The sequence below is a fragment of the Mauremys mutica genome, chromosome 12, assembly GCF_020497125.1.
Source record: "Mauremys mutica isolate MM-2020 ecotype Southern chromosome 12, ASM2049712v1, whole genome shotgun sequence".
NCBI classification, from domain to species: domain Eukaryota; kingdom Metazoa; phylum Chordata; order Testudines; family Geoemydidae; genus Mauremys; species Mauremys mutica.
Window position 1 is genome coordinate 62,398,368 of NC_059083.1, and position 23,872 is coordinate 62,422,239.

A 23,872-nucleotide genomic window follows, 5' to 3' on the forward strand; every position below is an offset into this window, starting at 1 on the left:
AATCCTCTTAAGGATCCAGTATGCAGGAAAGATACTTTTACATTAAAATAATTATTAAAAAATGCAGACAAAAAACTACTCATTTGGGCTCTTGATTAAATACGAAAGTATTTCCCTGAAAAGAAAATGATCAGTTTTAAAAAGGATTTAAAATCTAAATTTAAACAGTATTTATTTGAATGGTATTTTCCAAATGTCAATAATATTCTGAGCAGCTATTGTATGTAAAACTATTGTTTGTGAGACAGTGCATCGATAACACTTCTAACTTGCCAGTTTAGGCAAGAGAAAAACTGTATTTAATCCCCTCCCCATTACCATATCTAACAACGTATCACAAACAGAACAGTCTCTATAGATAACCCTTGACAGCATGTACACTAAATAATCCATCCATCCTCCAGGTATTTATTTCATGCTCATCATGGTGGTATCTGAGTGCCTTACCAAACTAAAGAACAGCAGACTACATAAGATTAGAATCCTCTCTTCTCTATTTCTCAATTCAGGATAAATCAGTGTTGTCTGAAACTAAATATAACAGAGACCTTTAAATCCACTTGGCTACTCACAAGCAGCTCCAAGTAGGGAGATTTCATTCACCATTTGCTGCTTGACTCTCAGGCTCCCTTGGCTACAGGTGCTACCCATCCCTATTCACTATACTGCTACCTTTTCCCAGAGAGCACTGCAGGAAGACACAATGTGTGGTCAACGGGCAATGTATATGTGGTGCTTGTTGCCCTCCTAATACTTCTGAGGTCTGCCCATGCCACCCATGGACAAATCTGGTGCCCACATAGGCTAGGGGAAACTGCTATACTCCTATTTATGTATTTATACTGTGACCATCCACATGGTAAAGCACTGCATTCATATATAAAAATCTTTCACCATGATAGATGCTAGTAATAATGCACAAGGGTCTGCTGTCATACTACATAGGAGTGTATCTTAGGAGCATACTGATGGGCCAGAAAAATATCTTTAGGCAACATGGCTCTACCAGAGACTACAGCAATGACAATTCCGGGATGGAAGGATGGTCAAGTTACACGACTGAAAGCCAGGAAGACGTAGGGTCTGTTCCTAGCTTGGTCAAATCACTTAGAAGCTCTGTGCTTCAGTTCCTAGGGACTACAGTAACCTACAGTAGTAAACTAGGGACTACAACGCCTACTTCAGAGGGGTGTCATGAGGCTAAATGTATTAACATTTGTGACGTGCTCTAACATCCTCCTATGGAAGGCAATATATTAGTAATGACTCTTACTATTGTTCCCAGGTAGTTGAAATGTATTGATTGATCTCCAATAGAGTCCAGCTGAGGCAGACCCTTTCCAATCCCACATCATCCACAGGACCCAAAAGGAAGAGGAATAAAGGCTCAGTTTTCTATTCATACAATGCAAAGCTGCCACTGGCACGGTGGGATTCCAGACACTGTCAATCAGGCTGGGGAGAATCACTCAACGATAGCTTGGGGAAGGTAGGGAGCAGACAGGAGGGAATCCCACAGGAGTAAAATTCAGGCTTCCACGCCTTACACAATTGCTAGGCATTCACCTGGAACCCTACATATCCATGTGTGGTGGATTGTGACTTCAGAAAACATAGCAGCCTGCTGTCCCCTAATTCATGTGTGCCTGACAGGTCTTTGCGCGCGCGTGTGCGCGCACACACACACACACACACTTAGGAGTCATGATTCCTGGGTTCAATTCTTTACTCTGCTACTGACTCTCAGCTGACCTTGGACAAGTCACTTTAATTTTCTTGTGTTTCAGATTGCCCAGCTATACAATTAATATATTTACCTACCTCACAGTAGTGTTGGGAAGCTTAATTAATGTTTATAAAGTTCTTCTATATTCTCAGGTCTCATCTAATATCCATATGAAATCTTAGGCTAACACTTTGTGAATATAAGACATATATACTGGATGTACAACCTTAGGATATGTTAAAACTTTACTACAATTTAAAAATCAACATTGAAAATGACAAAAATTCAAAGCTTAAGAAAATTAGTGTTTGAAAATCAGGAAATTAGATTGTTGTTTTTCAAAGAACCTAAACATCAATAAATAATTAAGGTTCTAACATCAAACCCCTTCTCCCCCTGGAATGTCCCCCCCCCACATATACATACATATCTATAGATACATAGACATACAAACCTGATACAATGAGCTTAATTTGTGACCTAGCACTAATGGGTAATTGTGCATGTAAAACATGTATTTGCATATAAGACTAAGCTTGAGTGTAAGTGCCCATTTGTGTCTGCTTGTATATTTTGTAGGAGAAACCTAAGTGCCTATATTTGAAAATGGGATTCAAAGGAGACCACACAAGTAATAAACTAAGATCCCTTTCCTCCCTGCCTGCCAAAACCACCCCCAACAACCCCTATCTGAAGAGCTTAATTTGTGACCTTGCACTAATGGGTAAGACAAAGACAAAAAAGGGTGGCAGGGGAGAGAGAAGCACAGAGAGATTAAATGACTTGCGCAAGGTCACTCAGCTGCTTAATGGCACCTCACCCCAGGTCTCCCAACTTTCACTCCAGAGCCCTATTCAATAGGCCCCACTACATCTCAATAAAAAAGATAGCTGTTGTTTGCCCTGTTTTTCCCCCCAGACACCATGGAGAACTGGAAGGATGTAATCAGTGATGCCATGGGGGACGTGATTATCTTATCCATACTGTTTTGCTTTTGCTACCACCTATTAACTCAAATTCCTACACAAACAGCTGGGAGTAAACGATGGCTTTGTTAAAGATTCAATACCCTGCCTTGTCAATTACAGACAGAGAAAGCTCTCACACCCATTAGGAATCCCGATAAGTCCTCCAGCAAAAACAGGGGACAACAAGCTTTATATTCCTGATATTTTCCAATGTAAACAAACCTAACACAGTCCCCAGCCCCCTCCCCATCCTCCTTTTATCTTTAAAAGGGAGTGGTCGGGGGGAAACGGTTACTTACCTGTATTGTAACTGTCGTCCTTTGAGATGTGATGCACACAGGTATTCCAAGCAGGTGTGCATGCACCCCGCACACTGAAGCTAAAGAACTTTGCCTAGCAGTACCCATGGGGCGGCGCTCACACACTTTGCTCCTAGCCCCTCCCCTGACTATGTAAGAGCAGCAGCGCCCCAGCCCCCCTCAGTTCCTTCACACCGGATGTCATTAACACAGACTTCAATGCAGAGGGGAAGGAAGGTGTGTTGTGGAATACACGTCTCCATCAGATCTCGAAGGCCAACAGTTACAATATAGGTAAAACGCCATTTTTTCTTTTTGGAGTATATGCAGCGGTTATTCGATGTAGATGACTCACAAGCAGTGCCTGCAAGAGGTGGGGTTCAGAGTCTATTTAGACAAGGACTACAGGATTGCCTCCCCAAAGTTTGCATCTGGATACAGGAGCAATGGCATAGTGGTTTGTAAATATATGTACAGAGGACCAAGTGGCAGCCGTGCAAATGTCCAGTATAGGAACGTCACTGAGAAATCTCATCAACATCATCAGGACCCTCGTGGAATAAGCCCACACCCTTTGAAGAGGTGCAGTCTGAGCTACTTTGTCTGCTGTCACGATACAGGAAGTTATCCACCTGGAAATTGTCTGTGTAGAGACTGCTCATCCCTTCATTTGGTTCGCATATGAAATAAATACATGAGATGAAGAATGGAAAGGTTCTATCCAAGTGAAAAGCCAAACATTGCCTAACATCCAACGTGTGAAAATACTGCTCATCTGGGGTTGAATGCAGCTTAAAGAACATTGGTAGATATATAATTTGGTTCAAATGAAACTGAGAAACCACTTTGAACAAAAACTTAGGGTGCGGCTCCAAGGTTACTTTGTTTTTGGAAAATTGTAAGGAGGCTCTGCCATCAAAGCCTGCAACTCTCACATTCTCCTTGTAGATGTTATTGCCACAAGGAAAGCAGTTGTCTGACACAGAAGGGAGAATGAAGAAGTGGACAGAGACTTGAACCGGAGGTCCCATAAGAGCAGCTAAGAACATTAACGTCCCACAAAGAAACCAGTACTTTCACAGGCAGGTGGAAATGAGTCATTTCTTTCAAGAACCTCACTACCATAGTGAGTCACTACCCATGACTTCCCATGGATGGGTAGATGAAACACTGAAATCGCCACAAGGTGCACTCTCAACAAACTAAGTGCAAGACCAGAAGACTGAAGGTGTAACAGGTACTCCAAGATGTCCTTCATATAAACCATCTTTGATTGAACTCCCTGGGCTAACGACCACAGCAAGAACCGCTTCCATTTGGCCAAATATGCTGTTCTTGTGGAAGGCTTTCTACTGTTAAGCAAGATTTGCCACACCACCTATGAACATTGTTCCTTCTCATCTAACCAAGCAGCACCCACACCGGGAGATGCAGGGAGCTGAGTCCTGGATGCCAAATCTGACTGTGATGCTGAGCCAGGAGGTCAGGGTGAAAAGGAAGGAATATGGGAGATTGAACCGATAAAGTGAGGTGGTCGAAGAACCAACACTGTCTTGGCTACACCGGAGCAATGAGAATGAGCTTGGCATGATCCAATTTCAGCTTGAGAATGATCTGCAGGATAATTGGTATTGGAGGAAGAGCACCCAAGAGTGCCAATTCCCAGCTCAGGTGAAAAGCATTAGTCAGAGAGCCCAGACTGAGACCCCCTCAACAGCAAAACAGACAGCATTTCTTGTCTCTTGTGATGGTTAATAGTCAGAGTGCCCCAAACTGCAAAGACAGCACAGGATGCTAGGCTTCTGAGACCACATGTGATTCAGGGAGAAATTTCTGCTGAGGTGATCTTCCAGGTGATTCTGGATCCCAGGTAAGTGATCATCCCTGGGGAATATGTTTTCTCTGATGCAAAACTGCCAGAGCCTGATCACCTCCTGATAACAGCATGTTGGAGTATGCTTCCCCACCCCACCCTCCTGGCCTGTTCCCATAATACATCACGTGGGTATTGTTGGTAAGGATGTGCACCAGTGAGTCCCTGATATGATCTCGAATGGCTTGACAGGCATTATAGATGGCATGAAGCTCCAGGACATCGATATGCAGAGAAGCTTCCAGTTCTGACCACAGGACTTGAATTTTCAGTGATCCCAGATGCACTCCCCAACCTATTAAGGAGGCATTGGTGACAACAGCCCTGGATGGTGGGGACTGAGCAAAGGGAATGTGCAGGTCATATTGCCCTGAACTGTCCACCACTGTATGGAGTTCAAGATTGGTGAAGGATGTTGGACCAGTCTGTCCAAAGTATGATGATTCGGATGATAAATCAACTTCAGCCATTGAAGAGGACTTGGGCTGTGGCTGAGGGTTGAAACTGCAGTTCCAGACATGGGAAGCAAATTGCGTGGAAATTGGTCAGTTGGCAGAAACATTCTGGAACTTGTAGAGTCTATCAGGGCCTCAATGAATTTGATTCTTGGAGTTGGGACCAGTGTTGACTTTCTGCTGTTTAGGATAAGACCTGGACAGTCAAGTAAGCATAGTGTGAACTGAACACAAAAGAGGACTTCTTCTCTGGACTTGACCCTCAGTAACCACTTGTCAAGATATGGGAGGATATAGATTCCTGTCTTCCTAAGGTATAATGTCACTACAACTATTCATTTGGTAAAAACCCAGGGAGCAGGAGACAGATCAAAAGGGAGCATGGTGTACTGATAATGCCAATCCACCATGACAAATTGAAGAAACCTCCTGCGGGTTGGGAGAATTACCGTATAGAAATAAGCATCCTGAAGGTCTAGGGAGCAAACCAGTCATCGTGATTGAGCATGGGAAGGACAGTTGCTAGGGTGACCATCCAGAATCTCATGTATCTGATGTATTTGTTGATGTGGCAGAGGTCAAGGATAGGACTCATCCCTCTCTTGGGTATAGGAACCAGAAAATACTTTGGGAGGAGAATCCCTGTCCCTGATGCTGAAGAGGGATCTCTTATACAGCCCCCAAGGCCAGTAGAGACTGAACCTGCTCGAGAAGAAGTATCTTGTGAGAGAGGTCCCCGAAGAGGGATGAGTTAGGTGTGTGGGGAGGAGGGATGGAGAGGAGTGGTCTGGCATAAACTGATCTGACAGTGCTTGGGACCCAGCTTTCTGTAGTAATAGAGTCCCAAACTCAGTAAAAACAAACCAGTCCATCCCTGGGGAACAAAAATGGAGACATCACTGTTGCCCTGGACACAAATCAAACTGGATACTTGCTGGATACTGGGGGAGGACGAGCCGGCTGGCTAAATCCGAAATCAGAAGGCCTTCGCCTTTGGGATCTATGCCCCCTTCCTGCGGGTAGCCCTGCTGCCTTACAGGACATGAGGACTACCTGAAGAAAGCTGCAAGCGGTATTGCTGCTGTTGCTGCTGACTGCTATAGTGGTGTCTCTGTACAGCCAGAGTATAAACTGCCAAGGAATACAAAGTAGCTTGGAAATCCTTAAAAGAGTGCAGGGGTCTTGCCAATCTTTTCCGAAAACAAAACCCGACCATCCAAAGGTAAGTCCTCAATGGTCTGCTGCAAATCAGGCACAATGCCTGAATTCTGAAGCCATGTGGCCCTCCTCATGGTCACAGCTGATGTCATAATTCTGCCCAAGGCATGTGTTACATCCAGGGCTGATTGTAATGAAGACTTGGCTACCATACAGTGTTCTGCAATGAACGCCTTAAACTCTTCCCTGGAGGCTTCTGACAACTTGTCTTCAAACTTAGACACAGCCACTCAATTAACAAAGTCGTATTTAGAGAGGAATGCCTGCTGGTTCGTGATGCAGTTACCACAAGAGACTTAGGGGCTGGGTTGGGGTAGAAACTCTCAAAACCCTGAATGGCAACAACATACTGCTTCTCTGCATGCTTTGCCATGGGAGGCAACAAAACAGGAGTATTCCAGAGGGCCTTGGCAGGCTCCAAGAGGGCCTTATTTATCAGGAGGGCTACTCTCGCTGGAGCTGATGGTTAGCCAATATCCAAGAGCTTATGCATATTCTCCTGCAGAAATTCAGCCTGGATGCCTAAGATAGCAGCCATACGTTCTGTGACACGATCAGAAGGTGCCCAAGGGCACAATGGAAGGATGAAGCAGTCGAAACCATGGCACTGGAAAATTCCTGAACTAGTGCAGAGTCAGGGACTGAGAGGCAAGCAGTCTGAAGCTGCCTGATATGCCATCAGTATGCAGACAGTTTGCCCTGGTGCCGATGTCATCTGTACCGGATTCAACGGATGCCCCATGGCTTGAACTGGAGTTAATGATATGGGCTGTGGCTGATCTTGGCATAGTACCTGCAAGCTGTTAGATGGACCTACTCCATCCTGTGTGCTGGAAGGAGTACAGTGCCGGTCAACACTCCTCTTAGAACAGAGGTCCCCAAACTGTGGAGCATGCCCCCCTCAAGGGGGCACGTAGGAACCTTGGGTGGGTATGTCAGGTCCCAGGCCAGCCCCCCGGGGGGTGGGGTGGAGGGATCTCCACCTAGTTCCTCCCCGCCCCCAGTTCTGCCCGCAGCTGTGACTCTAGCCATGGTGGTGAGAAGGAACAGAGGGGTTTGGGAAGGCACTGCCTTTATATATATCCAGGGCAGGGGCTAGGGCCATAGGGCACAAGCGCCACCCCTACAGATACTGCTAGGCAAAGTTCTGTGGCTTCTGTGTGCTGGGTGCACACACCCCTACATGGAACACATGGCTATGTTTACTTGAAAAACCACCTATCAAGCCTCCTTCAGATATCAAAAAGAAGCCAAAAAGTCAGGCCTCCATTTTCCTCTGCACAACCCCTTTAATGATGCCAAATAGCCTCCCCACTTGAAAGACACAAACCATACCTATTCATAATTATAATGTTACATGCTTTTTGCCAGACCAAAAAACATGGCTTAGTTTCATCTGATGAGTTTTCTGCTTTATTCATTTGAGATACAGGCTCATCAACAATGCCACATTTATTTCCCTCAGAGCTATAATTTGTTCACTGCTATCCACAGAAACAATGCTAAATTAGCATTGTGTTCATAATGTTCTATGGTGACAGGTAAAGGATATTGAGACAATAAAGGTGAGATTGATGTCTTAGATTAATCTCAATATTGATACTCTAGATGAGAATTTCATCTGCATACGAGACTGTCAAAACAAATTTATTGTAATAAAAGGAGGCCCAGTCTAAAATCTCCCAACAACAAGCTGTCTGGAAATGGTGGAAGCTCTGAACAAGTTATTAGAGAAAGAAAAAGAACAGGAGGCGTGATTCTTAATGCTACCAGTCATTTCACCATTATATTCTTATATTAATTTGTGAGACAGAAGTGCCAAGCATGAAGCCTACTAAAGCTTCAATTAATTCAGATTTCAGAAATAAACATCACCAGCCCATTTTCTTCTTTTATGCTGTCTGTATTAGAAAATACTAGGGCTGTCAAGCGATTAAAAAAATTAATCGCGATTAATCGCACTGTTAAACAATAATAGAATACCATTTATTTAAATATTTTTGGGTGTTTTCTTCATTTTAAAATATATTGATTTCAATTACAACACGGAATACAAAGTGTACAGTGCTCACTTTATATTTATTTATTACAAGTATTTGCACTGTAAAAAAAACAAAAGAACTAGTATTTTTCAATACACCTAGTACAAGTACTGTAGTGCAGTCTCTTTATCATGGAAGTTGAACTTACAAATGTAGAATTATGTACAAAAAACTGCATTAAAAAATAAAACAATGTAAAATTGTAGACCCTGCAAGTCCACAGAGTCCTACGTCTTGTTCAGCCAATCGCTCAGACAAACAAGTTTGTTTATATTTTCAGGAGACAATGCTGCCCGTTTCTTGTTTACAAAGTCACCTGAAAGTGAGAACAGGCATTTGCACAGGCCTGTTTTGGAGATCAGTCAAGTAAATGAAGGAAGGAAGGAAGGAACTTCTAGAAAGCTTCCCTGGCCAATCCCACCCAAGCCAATGCTCTTAGCCCAAGGAGAGGGATGCAGAAGTCTGAGGATTTTAGGGGCAAAGCAATTTCAATAACATAGGTACGATAAGGAGAACTCTTCCTGCTCAGACAAGTTAGATAATGGGGAGGAAAATCTACCCACCTCCCTGATGCCCTGCAGTGTGTTGACATGGATCCGTGGCCCAGCTTTCCAAATGGAAAGCTGCCCTGGTATTCCCCTGGGATAGCTGAATCCCTCGGTGGCATAAAGTCGGTGAAGCTGGTTGTAGAAGACTGGTCAGAATGCTGTAGAAGGCAGGTCTTGCCATAAGTTGCAGGCTTTTCCTTCTAAGTAGCACCATGTCACCTTGAAAGGATTTTTGATGGAAGGCCAAGAAAGCGCCTGTATAACTTCTGAACTCAAAGTAATGAAGAGAGCATTCAAAACCAATCAGTAACCACCACAGACAATTGAATTATGGCAATCCACCGATGCTGAAAGTACATTCTAACTTTCTGCATAAATCCTTTCAAACTGTAGTATTTATAGCTTTAGTAATAAAAACCATATCCACTAACATTGGCAAACTGGAAAAGTAATACAGCAATAATAAATACTAAATAAGGGAAACTGAAACTGGAATAACATTCCCTGGACCAGTAGCTCTCTATCACTGATGGGTTTTTTTTAATCTCCAACTTTTGTTACAGACATGTATGTTCAGAAATATATGAGCCTGACAGTTAGCTTATGACTGATGTAAAGCTATCCACACACAAATTTGATGTTTTAAATCAAAGTGGTTACACAATTAAGCATTATGCCTTCCATTTAGTACAGTTACACAGCATATCTTCCCTATAAAACACTTACATGCATACAGAGTGACAAAATGTTTTTACATTCAATTACAATTTTTACTCAGAGATTTGTTTAGTCTCTAATGAGAGATATTTCTTCCTAATTAAAAGGAAAAAATAGATTTTAGCTTCGGCAGAATGGATTTATTGCTGGGAGAACACTTTTCTGCACTGCTGCTGCTGCTTATGTACATCTTATGCAATATCAATCACAAGCTTTACTAAACACGGAGAAGCTGCTCTCTCACTTTTAATGTCACCTTTCATGGCCAGAGTGCAATTTTATATTATGAAAGATGTGAAAAGCTGCTGATTGGGGTCTGATGTTGCAAAGAACCGGAATTTCATTAAACTAAACAGTATCTATCAATGAGCTAAAATGACACTATTTTAAGAAAAAAGAAAAATGGTGTAGAGTTGGGGAAAAAATCCTAATAGATATTCATTTATTCTCCCTCACTCAATCATGCAAAAAGGTTCTTGACTCATGATGAGGGCTGGAAGATGATTTATTTTAAAACTAAAATGCAAAACTAAATTACAGTTCTAATTGAGAACTCAACCCCCTTCACACTCCCCCACCCCTTTCACTTCCCCATCAACTCAGGGCATCAGAACATGCATTTTTCTGTCATTCATGCCTGAAGCTTTAGAGAAGGTCTTTTGGGAGGGGTTAAAATATGGCAGAGACTTGTCAATCCCTCCTATGAATTATTTAACTTCCACTTCAAATGTAAAAGAAGCAGTATCATCACGCCATCAATATCTCATCACTTAGATCTCTGTTACTCTCAGTGTTTGCAATCCACATGGATTTTGGTGTAGAATCTCATCACAAAGGATACGTTGGGAATGTTCTAGGTCCAGTCTGAACAAGACCTGGTACAGTATCATCCTCCCCTTATCTAGTTACAACACTACTGCAATCTGTAATGTAGATAGGGATTTACCTGTGCTCCTTAACAAGGTTAAATGGACTTCTGCTTGGTGTATTGCTGATTGGATTTTTGTGATCTTAGCTTTCAGATAACACAACCCACTACATTTGAAGGGTTTGGTAATAATTTAAAACCTGTTTGTAAGCACTTCCACTTCAAAGAGTAAGAATATTGATATGATGACGATCTGAAAAATGATCTGTAATAAATAAATTAAATTTGAAATGGGGGGAGGCGGGAGGAGGAACTATCTGCACAAAAGGAGTATAAAAACCACTGTGGTACTAATGCCCTTATGAACTGAGTTAATGGTCCACCGCTTAGAGACACTTAATTGAGTAATTCAGACCACCATTATAATATTGTGTCTCCTGACAAGGAGTTTACGGTCCCAATTGTCTCAAAAGAAGTTGCTTTGAAATGCAAGGATTTAGGAAGGGGTCCTTTTGAGCCAGCATTAACTTCTTTTGTGTATAGAGTAAGCCCAGGCTCATCAGCACCAACCTGGAAGTGGTTTTGATTGACACCTAGACCATCTGACCAGGAAAGGGGGGATTTGATATTGAGTGGCACCTGGATATTACAAAGGATTTAATATGTTGACAGTATGGTGAACACAGAGTCCTGCAACAGTAAACATAGAAGTCTGTGTGGAAACTGATATAGAGTTGCTTTCTTGAGTTGCGGCTCTCAGTTGGAAACTGCACTCTGACTTTGTGTTCAAAAGTGTAGTTATTGTAAATAAATATAGAGTAGGGTAAAATATCTCGTGTCTGTGTCAATTCATTTCTCTCCCAACGAGGAAATAACCCATGCATGGAATCCAAACCTTCCTGTCATGACAGTATATAACTGTTGTTTAAAAGTGTAATTGACACTGTATTTTAACCAAATTGGAGGCAATTAGCTTCTCCAGATCCTAAAGAATCTGAGCTGCAGATGTTCTCTCTCCCTTGCCAGAGCCAGTGACTTTAAAATGATCATAAACTAACAAGTCTGGGTTAAAAGAGCCATTTCATTCTAAAAGGGACATATTTCTTTTTCATGCTTGCATTACTCAAAATTGGCTTCATCGATTTTGCTGATTTCCACAAAGACGTTAGGTTTAGGATGAGACAAAGCAGAGGGATTTCAATAGAAAATAAAATTATGAGGGAGTGAAAATAGGAGTCCGGGGTGGACTGGCTCTTTCAATCTAGAGCTTTATACTACAGCTCTGATCCTGCCCTCCTTTGTACCAGTGTAACTCCATATCAATGATGTCAGGATCTGGCCTTATGAACAAGTACACTTTGTGTGTCATTCCTGAGCCAATGAGGTTCTGCATGGGTAATGGTAATGGATCAGACTGCAGGATTGGGATCATAGTGACCACAGGTTTGGAATGAAGTAACTACTGAGAAATTCTGAAGAGACTTGCTTTACTTATGCTAACTTACAATTACTTGTATTATACTAAGGCAGATAATAGGCAGCACACTTAAAACAAACAAAAAGAAGTAATTCTTCACACAATGCACAGTCCGCCTGTGGAACTCATTGCCATAAGATGTTCTGAAGGCCAAAAGCATAACTGGGTTCAAAAAAGAGTTAGAGGAGTTCATGGAGGATAGGTCCATCAATGCCTATTCGCCAAGATGGTCAGGAACAAAACCCCATACTTGGGGTTACCCTACACCTCCAAATGCCAGAAGCTGGGAGTGTACAACGGGATTGCTCACTCGAAATTACCCTCTTCTGTTCATTCCCTCTGAAGCACATGGCACTGGCCACTGCCAGAGGACAGGATACTGGGCTAGATGGACCATTGATCTGACCCAGTATGGCTGTTCTTATATTCAGATAAATTAACTGCCTTATGCTATCTGTCCTTTGTGATAAAACAGAAACTGCAAATGGCCTTGTCACTTTATTTAAAAGACAACATTAAAAATAAAAAAGATCTATACTTATAAAATGTTTATGTTCTTATTACATTTGCTATACACACCATAATGCTAATCATAACAATTCTTAGCAACCCTGCAGATGGTTAACATGCTCCTAGTTATATGTCTTTGATAGATAGAGAGAGGTGATAGGGTGAATAATATTCACAGTTCCCCTGCAGTCAGGAAAATGTAAATATTTTTTTAAAGTGTTTACAAGTCAAACCTACAGTAAATTTGAAAAATGCCCCCCATAATATTTAAACTAAATCCTGGTTTATAATCTAACAAAACTGGCCACTAAATGATCCACTCATTTTACTTAAAAATCTCAATCTTCTATTCACTTAAAAACCAGGTGCAAGATAACAAACACTGAAATGGGTAATATTTCCCCTCAAAACAGCAACCTTTCCCTCTCGATTCGGTTCTTATCCTATAATCTCTTCAACACACATTTCTGCGGAGGCCTCCACAGTGGATGCCCTTAGAAAGCAATGGATGAAGAAGTTGCATTAGGCTGATCAGGATGGAGAATTTTGCAGTGCAAAATATTTATCATTTTTTTTTCTAAAAAAATATCAGCAGAAAGGTTGGTCAGCCATTAGAAGAATTAAGAGGAATAAGATCAGAAACTATAAATCCTTTCAAGAGACCAATAACAATGACAGAAAGGAATTATTCACTGTTTCAGAAGATGGCAGGAGCAATCGTCCAAGGGAAAGCAAGACTCTAGACATTATTAGCTGTAAGAGCAAATGAACAGTCAAATTACAATGTAAGGAAGCTACATTCTGCCTATCTAAATCCCTGCTTCAATTTCTAGTGGATACTCTTCATTTCTTATCTTAAAGTATTGTGCAGTGTTATTAAATAGCTGTCGTGCTCCCCCTAGAGCTGATTCTCTTGGGATGGAAGGCATTATGTAAGTAAATATAGACTAGGATAAAAGTTATGTAAAAGTTATTACTTGAGGTAGATAGTCAAACCAGCATCCCCACAGATAATCAAGAGCAGGCTTAGATTAAAATCGTATTCCTGGGAAAGATGTAGGTAGGGAGTAGTCCAGCAAAAGGCAAGTAGTCAGGATGAATAAAGGGAGTTCTATTTTTCTGGCCCTACTATCATCAGAGTTGTTTATATTACAAGATTATCAAGTCTGAACATGTTAGATAACATGATGCTGACTATGATTTACCAAGCAGAGTAGACCAAGACAATCATGTTCGGCATATTATGTCAGGTACCACTATGGCATGCCAATATTGTGTTATCTAACACAGTTGTTCACAGTTGTGTTCCAACACGATAATATGCTGTAATGCAGGTTTGCCTTGAGAGTAGATGAAATTTAGAATACAGCAGCAGAATAAAGAAAGAAAAGTTTTAAAGTCATCAAAAAATTGAAGAAGATATGGTGTAGAGGATTGAATACAGGATAAAGTACTGATTTTTAAGGGTACGTCTTCACTACCGGCCAATCGATTTCTCGGGGATCGATATATCGCGTCTCATCTAGATGCGATATATCGATCCCCGAACGCGCTCCTGTCGACTCCGGAACTCCACCAACGCGAACGGCGGTAGCGGAGTCGACATGGGGAGCCGCGGACGTCGATCCCGTGCCGTGAGGACGGTAAGTAATTCGATCTAAGGTACTTCGACTTCAGCTACACTATTCACGTAGCTGAAGTTGCGTATCTTAGATCGAACCTCCCCCTAGTGTAGACCTGCCCTAAAGCTAACTATGGTACTGATTCTCTTTCTGTGGCCTTGATCAAGTTACTTTCGGTATGACAGTATGCATTAGACACAACTCATAATAAGATGAGTGTGGAAATAGCCCCTGTTCCTTGGATATGGGGTGTGGCGAAAGGAGATAATAAAGGAACCTGCTTTTCCTATAAAGTAAAACGATCCATTTTGCTAAGCTTTTGAGACTCATGGGTTCTGGGACAATGAAAGACAGACTAGAAGCAGCTGATTGAGACAGAAAACTTTCTCCTGTGTATGATACAATAGTCTTTGTATTTAAACCTACAGCTATGCTTTCTGCATTGATTAACCTAGCTGTGTTTATAATCTGTGATGTTGTTTTGATTGTGATTTTCTCTACTTTTTACCTGTGTGAAATATACTTTGATTTAAGAGCAGTGGAGCTGGGTGAGCAGACAATTATTTTGGAGACACCATTATTGCGTGTCTACGAAAGAAGGAAATGGGCTTCTGAGCATAAGGCAGGCAGAAGCAGGAGTGACATGAGCTCTCACATACAAAAAATGCAAAAGGACCCCAAAAACTGCTCCCCACAAAAGTGCTGAGAACATTTGCTGCAATCAATGTGGGGATGGACAAAGTCAAATGATTTGAGAGCTGCCAGACTCGGTTCCAGCGTCACAAAGCAAGAACCATTTCAACAGTTCTTTCAATGCTAATATCAACAGTTCTGAACTAACAGCTCCTCTTCTACAAATCCAAAATTAAACGTGCAAGACTTCTGAGAAACAACAGCAACATTTTCTCATCTCTGTAAGAAATGACTGAACGTAGGGGAGGGAAGTTACAAGCATCCTCTAAAATATGACTGCAGCACACACAGAAAACACCAGAGTACTGCACTATGAGCCGTGTACTGAGGCAATGTTCCCAAATTTTACTTTCTGTTTTCTCAGGCTGTCACTCAAGGAATGAAGTGAGGGATGGGGGGTGGGGGGTTGTTATATTTATGACCAACCATTTGTATTATTTTGTATGTTTTAACCTTTCAGATAGGCGTCCACAGCATAGGATTGGCATCTAGAGCTATATTTGACTAATTTGAAGAAATACAACAAAACAATGAACATCCAACACCACCGCACATGACTATATAACATCCGATCGTCCTGCAGCTACCTCAGTGAGAATCACCGTGGATTGCGTCTATTTACTCTTTGATTTATAACAAAATATTCCATGTGACTCTATGTCCTTATCGAGTAGTTTCAAATAAAATGTGAGAGAGGCTCTTTGCATATCTTAACCTCAGGAATGCGGCCTCTCTAGTTGCAAAGACGGAGCAGCACAGAATATGCCAGCAAAAGCTAATTAAAGTATAAGAAACAAACCCTGCTATCTGACTTGCCAAGTTGATAACGTGTAAGCTATACTTGTTTAAAGACTCGATAAACTCTGTCCTTTATAGAAGAAATGCACTTTTAACATGACTTACTGTAAACAGAATTCAAAGTATAACAGCTTACAATCACAGGCAGCGCTGTAATGGACTTGTTGAGTAGTGACATTTCTTGGAACACTTAGCACATGTTGAATAATATTGCGGTTGTGGTTAGACCAGATAAGGTTCAATACTATTAAAAGGGAATAAAGTGTTAGGGTTTTGATTGCATTAAGCCAAAATTTACAAACATGGATCTGAAATGTTTGACAAACTCAGTAAAAGGGGGTCAGAAGGAAACATCTCTGGACAAGATGTGATATTGGGCTTTACAATATTTGTTTGTTTGTTTATGAGCCATAATGGATGGATTGTGAAAATCCATTTCAACAACTGTCTCTGAAGCAAAGTAAACTGTTTGCCACAAGTTAGTTTTTAAAAATTGAACAGCTCAAACCAGAGTGTTCCAAAAGGCCTGTTGATATCGAACACAAAATCAGAAGGATTAGTATACAATAGTTTGGCTCCTTCAAGTTAACTGTGTTCTACCCCCTGGTGTGGCGCTGACATGGGAGGATAAAACAACTCCATTAGGAGTCCATATCGCTTCTCTGTAGTGTTCCTCACAAGCAGATGGAGCGTCTATTTAGCCAAATGCACCGTGACTCCTGGTTTATACATGAGCATCTGGGATGTTTCCTAACGTGATGTGATGTACAATGTACTCAAATTTATCAACTGTCCCACATGCAATTAAAGATTCTGATAAATAATTCGGTGGTAAAGGCCCCACAGCTGAACTGAAAAGCAGCAAGGCGTGAGGGGTCAAGTGTTTCCGCAGGATTTATATTTAACAAACAGAAAGCTGCCTACAAAGGAATGTCTCTATTGAGCTTTTGCAGAATTATTTTCAGACAGCAGGAGTTAGCTGAAGGAACAAGCTGAATAGCTAGTAATTTCTGCAGTCTTCGTTTTAACCAAAATGAATGTGAATGTAATGCTGGAGTTAATAAAAAAAGTTGTTTTTTTAATTGCTCTGAGAAACAAAATATATGTGGAGATATTAATATACAATTTCCTGCTAATATACATTTTGATCTAAGGATAATGTGCAGAATCAACATTTTTCTGTGAATGCTACAAAAGGACTCTAGTACCTTAGAATCATTTAATCAACATCTTATGCACACAGTGAATAGATAATTGAAATATAAGTACTGTCATCCATAGTCCCTTTGGGAAAGTGACACAGCAAGCATTATATCATTCTATTAGTCCACCCTTTGATGTGGGTTTTATTCTCATTAAACTGTGTTTTAGCCCCGAGGTTCTCCCCATCCCCCCCTATGACGTGGCTATGGAAGGAATTAAGGGAAGGAAAAAAGAGCCCCGCTGCTTAGAATGCATGGGCTACATTTTTACAAGTAATTGGACATGTCAAAAATATAAAGCTGCCTTTTTTATTTCTTATTTACCAAATGTAGCCAATGCCAACTTCCCCATCTTCTGAAAAACACGGGAAAGAAAAGGAACCCAGCAGGGGAAAAATGCACTTACTTGTTTTCAAATAATAATAAAAAAGCTTGCATACAGGCAGGATAAAAGTTGCTTGAAAAGGCTGCCGTGGTGGTGTCTGCTTTGAATTGTACTCTGTTTAAACAAGACAAAAAAACCTCCCACCGAAAAAAGTAACATTTTTATCGCTTACAAAGATCTCAGGGCCGTCCCTTTAAAATGAAGTATTTTCTAAGCAAACACTGGAATGTTTTCCAGAGGGAAATAAGCATCTGATCTCTTATAATGATTATTTCTGAAGAATTACAGATTTACGGAGTTTTTGTTTTAACTTAAATACAGTGAAATCTGCCTGAAATGACCACCCAAGGGACCAGAACAATCAGCCATTTAAGTAAAGGTTTAAGCTTTAAATGGGAACCAAAATTGTACTGAAACCTTGAGGAAACTTTAAAATGCTGGTTTAAGATAGTGGATTGCTACATCCGTAGTGCAGGTTTCAGTGTAAACCAAGGTCATAAACTTCTCTCACATACACCAATGTGATTCCATTGACCTCAGCAGAGTTACTCCTGGTTTACACTGGAGTTAGTGAGAAGAGAATCATTCTCCTTACACATTAATTACAGAAGAGACAGGTTTGTAACCCATATGACATTTCCTCAGCATATTCTTGTTTTGCTAAACTGTTAATAGGCCAGCCACAGACAACCAAATCAGTGAAAAGCCTTACATTGATGAATTGGGCTTGATGTGTTGCTGAGCTTTACCAATCCTGGATCTCAACACAATCTTAAATAAATACAGAACATCTAACCCATTGGAGTGTTCCACCAGTTTATGCAATCCCCAGCCTATATATTTGCAAATGTATTGCAAATGTTTGTATTTGCAGCAGCTCAGAAATGGTAAAGTTTATTCTCGGATGATGTAACCCAATCAATTTAAATTGACAGACTGGTAGGACAGCGGGTCTTTTCTGTTTGATTCTCCAAAGCTGTGGGTTAAACTTGACACTCGAGTCATACATGTCAAAAAGTGGAAAAGCTGTATGTTAATAATTGTATCAACTGTTAATAATGGCTGTAAGAACCAAGGAGGCAAAATGCAGAAAGTATCTGTTAGTGCATTGTAAAAGGGAGGGGGTAATAAAAGTCCCAGGAAATATATTTATCAAACTAAATTAATATTTAATTAATTTCTGCAAATAGCTGAGGCATTATCAGGACTGGTTAAGTAGTGTCTTCTGCCAAATTAAGTGCCAAGAATTTCAGTTTATTAAAACACACATGAAAAAGCCACGGTCAAGAGTGCAATTTTTTTTTGCAGAGTAGCTTCCAATTATATTTTAATTAATTATATTAAAGTAAGTTAATTATGACTTGTCCGACAGGTCAATTGTTCCCAGCCCTTTTGAGCCAATTCTAGGACTTCAGTTGTACCATTCACCACTGGGTGCACCCCGACCTACAGCAGAATCCAGCCTGCTCCAAACCCGTGCTGTGCTCTATGGCCTGGTGCAAAGCCATGTAATTAAAGGTGGAGCTGGTATGGGGGGAATGTAATGTTCCGATCCCACAATGGAATCTGCACTCTTATCTTCCAACAGAACTCCAAGCCAAAGAGATTCAGTGCAAGTGTAATGGCAGCTGTTGCAAAAACCTGAAGTACCAGCACCGATGGGCGTACAAGGAACTAGGAACCACTGAAATAGTAAATTATTCAGAACAGAAGATTTAGCGATATTTAAAGATGAAAACCTAAATTTGTTCTCCTGGAGAAATGTGTTCCTGTATTAACTTTTTATGAGTGCTTAGCATAGCTAGTCCAACTGTATTATAGTGCATGAAAACAGCTGCTATTTAACAAAGTAAATACACAAATGTGTGGTAGCAGGAAAGTCAAGACCATCATCTTCAACCTATAATGGATCAGGATGCTTGTCTTACTAGAAGAGGGAAACTAAACTAGCACCAGTTGCTGATGCTAGCATAAGAGATTTATGTAAACCAATCTGCAAGAAAATCAAATCCATCGTCTTAAAAAAGTATGGAATAAATCATACTGAACAGGAAACTAAAAAGAACGGCTGCTGCCATTTCATTGAAATCAAAGGTTTGTGTGTGTGGAAATTCTTCCCATCAATTACATAAACACAATTCACAGCAGGAAAAATAACAACTGTTTTTATAATGCGGAACATAAATATGCTCAATGAGTTTAACACTGCAACCAAGTATGAGGAACATTTTAAGTAGTCTGTTTCCAAACAGGACTTGAGGGGTCAGAATAGGGAGGAGGACACGTGGGCAGGCTAGGATGATGGATAGTGCTTCGCGGCATGCTGCATTCAGTTCTACTTTTGTTATTTTTGCAACAGGATGACCCAGCCTGAGCCTGAATGTCTACACTGCAATTTTATAGCCCCATAGCCTGAGCCCCGCAAGCCCGAGTCAGCTGAAACAGGCCAATTGCAGGTCATTTATAGCAATGTAGACATACCCTTGAGGGCAAATCCACCAACTAGTTCTTGCAGAGGTCTCCTGGGAGCAGAATCAGTGCAGTTTTTCTATGCAAGGGGCTGGAGGACTGCGTTTGGGGCTTGTGAAAGATTATGCATGTGTGCCCCCTATGGCATAGGTTCCAACTCGGCAGGGGCTTTGTGCATCACCACATGTTCTGTTTGGATGGCTGCAGGGTCAGGCCAGTGATCTCACAGCACGGGCACTGATGTAGCTCTGCAGGTGCCTCAGTGAGTATGAAGGAGGATTCTTCCTCCAAAACTCACCCTCCCAGAGATCGTATCTGCACAGCTCGCTCACCATTCAAGGAAGACTGTTCTACAGAACTAGCTGGTCTATGATTTGTAACCTTCAGGATACCCCTCACCCTTAATTTACACTGTGATCAGTGTAATACGATTTTCCAATTTAGGGTAAAGAAAAACCCTATTCCCAGGCATTCATAGACTGAATAACTGAATAATGATGGAAAACGATCTGCACTCCATAAAACAACCTTGTTGTCAAGGGCCCTCTCTTGTGAAGTGCTGAGAATTCTCACTGAAGTATATGGGAATTGCAAGCACTCAGAACTTGGTAGGAGGAGCTCAGGCGTGGGCCCTATGAAATCTTAGAAGCAAAGTGGACATATAAGGAAATGGGTATAAGGTAGTGAAGCTCAGGGAGTAGGATTACTTTAAACATGCAGAGGGGGAAGGCAGAAAATGTTAGAAACAGGTTCAATTAAAATACCCGCCCCCTAAGTTTTTCTTAACCTGCTATGGCTAAAGTTGGGACGGAAACCCCAAATAGATCACAATGAAAAATATGAGGGAGAATGAGACAGTGAAGTAATAATTTCACTAATATACTAAACAATTTTCTAAAAGTACTTTCATAAATTAGCTCATTTACAGTAAATACACAGCATACAAATGGCTTATATGGGGACTGGATGGCTCAAGAGAACGGCATTTTTAGGTATCGGTTTGATTCCTGCCCAAGTTGGCAGCAATTGAGGATGGTTTTCAGAGTTCAGTAGCCTCTCTAAAATAAATTGGTAATCTCAGCACAACTCCTTAGTGGGAAGATGTCCATGTCAAAGCCACCATCCCAATTGGGAGCCACTGTTGACAGCCTTTGCAGAGAGCCCAAGGATCACACAAGTCAGGCCGTGCAGATTTAACTACCTCCTCATCCCTAAAAGGGAATCCTTCAGCTCAGAAATGAAGCACACTTTGGAAGATCACTGATCACTGCTGCCTAGTCTGTGTTAATAGTTTGCACTCAGATGCCACAGTGAGGGGCTAGCTAAAGTGACTGGAACAGAAAAGAATTAAAACGTATGCCAAATGCTTCAGTGTAAAAGCAACCAAAAAAAGTCAAAACCAGACTAAAAATGATTTAAACACATTTTAAGCATATGGGCTAGAACTCAGTGCATGCATCCAAAACTTTTGGATCCATTCCCAGAGCCAAGACACCAGCCTTTTAAAAACAATTTATCCATCTCTTTCTAGTCTGTTTTGACTAGTCTTTAGCATAACCACTTAAGAATTTTATTTAACCAGCATGGAAAGAAAGAGGTTCAAAGAACACTAGGGAATATGTGGCAAAATATAACATGGTTGGATCACTTCCACTGGATTATACTACTCTGCTACACCATTGAAGAAACAATTTCATACAAGGGCTGAATGCATGCTCAAAGTCTACAGGGAATTAGGTCAACATCATTCAAGGTAAGTGACACTTTAAATAACTTTAAATTAGCTGTTGACAGTCAGGTACATAGATTGATGAGTGATTACACGAGGTCCCCAACATTATCATTTTGTGGTGGAAGGGAATATGCAAGAAAAAAGAAGAAAGGTAAGAAAGTTTAAAGTATGATAAATATGGTTTTGCCCCTCTGTAATGCCCTCAAACAACAGTGAAGTTTATTTAAGGATGCTGGAAACTTGTAAAACAAATTGCTCTCCCTAAATCAAGAATTTTAAAAAAAGTTTTCTAATTATGCTAACTTGGGACCAGGAATATTATAGGCAATGCTAATACAGAGTGATACAAAACTCTCTACTGAGTGTGACTGGGATGAAGAAAGGAAGCTTTCTTTTTTTTCAAGTTACTGGGCCAAATACAGACCTGATGTCAGTGAGCAGTGATATACTAGTATATAGTGGGTGTGAAATTTGGCTCATTCTGTGCTTGACAGACATCTTCATTACAATATTCCCTAAAATGTGCTTTTAAATAAAATTAACTAAATCTTAGGAATCTGTAATTAGCACCATCTTACAGAACTAATCAGAACAAGTTTATTGAAACACTCCAACTACTTACAATGAGAGTGAATTTAGCCCCAGGGTTCACTTTACTATTTTGTCTCAATTTTCTTGTAATTTCATCCATCACTTTTTTCCAGTCCTCCAAAGGTGATGGATAAAACACAGAAATAAATAGGACCAACAGTTCATAGAACCCTAAGGGAAAACGTAATTTTGTTATAAATAATCCTTGGCACAAATCATGGAAATGCTATACTAAAATTGTTTGTTGAATCATTTATGAATGAAGGCTTCATTTTAAATTTGCAAATAAGGTGTAATGTTTTTTAAAAAGTTTGGAACCCAATCCTTGAGAAACAGAACAGACATGCAAACAGAAATCAGGGTTGCTTTAAGTTTCTTTTCAAACGGGAGCCCCGTGGGATGCTAGAATTTTATTTGTATTTATGGAAAGCAGAAGATAACATGTTATAAAATTCTTTTCTTAAAAAGTCACCATCTCAGTTTTATTCTGGCTTTATGATTTTCCAAATGGAAAATGGAAGTTGTACTCTATAAAGCAACCAAAGAATAATTAGAGTTTTTATATGGGTAACTTTTAGCAGCTCCCCCTATGGGCACTCTACAAAATTGCAATGGGCTCCATTCACTTTTTCTCAAGTGATAAATGAATGCATATATCATGTACAAATGAGATAATTAAAACCCTGCAAGAGGGAAAGCGGGACAAAGAGGAACCAATGAAAAGGAAACATTCTAATTTTTTTTCAAAATTAAAAATCTGAGGGTTTATTGTTACAAATTAAGAGATAAAGTTCAATTGGATGTAACCCTTCTGCAAAACTCTACGTTACATTTGGCATGCACTGGTTTCAGAAGATGGAATTCTGGTGTCTCATGAAGAATACAAGAAACATAGGATACAAAGCTGTTTCCTTTCCAAAGTATAAGGTTAAGTAAAATTCAATAGAGATTTAATTAAGTATGCTAGTTTGTTTCCTCTCTTTCTGAGAACTTAATGCACAAAATATAAAAAAGGCTACCATGTAAACTGATGACTTTCTACTTGATTTACATTATAGAGTTCAGTCTGATTGCAGCCCTGAATCCTGACCCTCTGGTAAGTGCTTTAGATTCAACATGTTCCGTTTGGGGGTAATTACAACATCCCTGTAACTTATTTTTTTAAACTTAAGTGACTGGTACATACTTTTAACCATAACTCCATCGTAACATATTTTTTCGTTTGTAATCAGGTACTTGTTTCAGTGGTACCTACGGTATATTGGATGAGCAGCTCTGGAATACCATGCTTAGACATGACAATTAGGGTTCAGTAAACAGCAACGACAAACAATCCAGACATTACAAAATAAACATTTTCTCAACCATAGCTCCTTCCTAAGGGAAAGATGCATATAAACCAAGAGCCAGATTTTCAGAAGTGCTCAGCACCCAACAGCCCCTACTGAGAACATAGGGAGTGCTCTTTAAATTTACCATGTACTTAGTAGTCTGAAACTAAAATGAGAGAGGTCAAAGCAATATGCCTGGACAGCACCCTGGTAGGGACTCCAACACCCCCCCCCTCTTCTCAGCAGCAGGGTATGAAGGTTGAAATCATCAGGGCATTAGTCTCTGTACCTCCCTGATGCTACCCTGTCCCGTCTCGTCTCACCTCACCTCGCTCCCCTGCTCCCCCC

General features: G+C 40.6%; 1 protein-coding gene across 4 annotated transcripts in view; it reads right to left on the reverse strand.

Annotated features, from left to right (window-relative positions):
• The window catches only part of LOC123346291 (protoheme IX farnesyltransferase, mitochondrial), a 186,763-nt gene that overhangs the window by 22,573 nt on the left and 140,318 nt on the right, over positions 1-23,872 (reverse strand). The window lies entirely within an intron of this gene.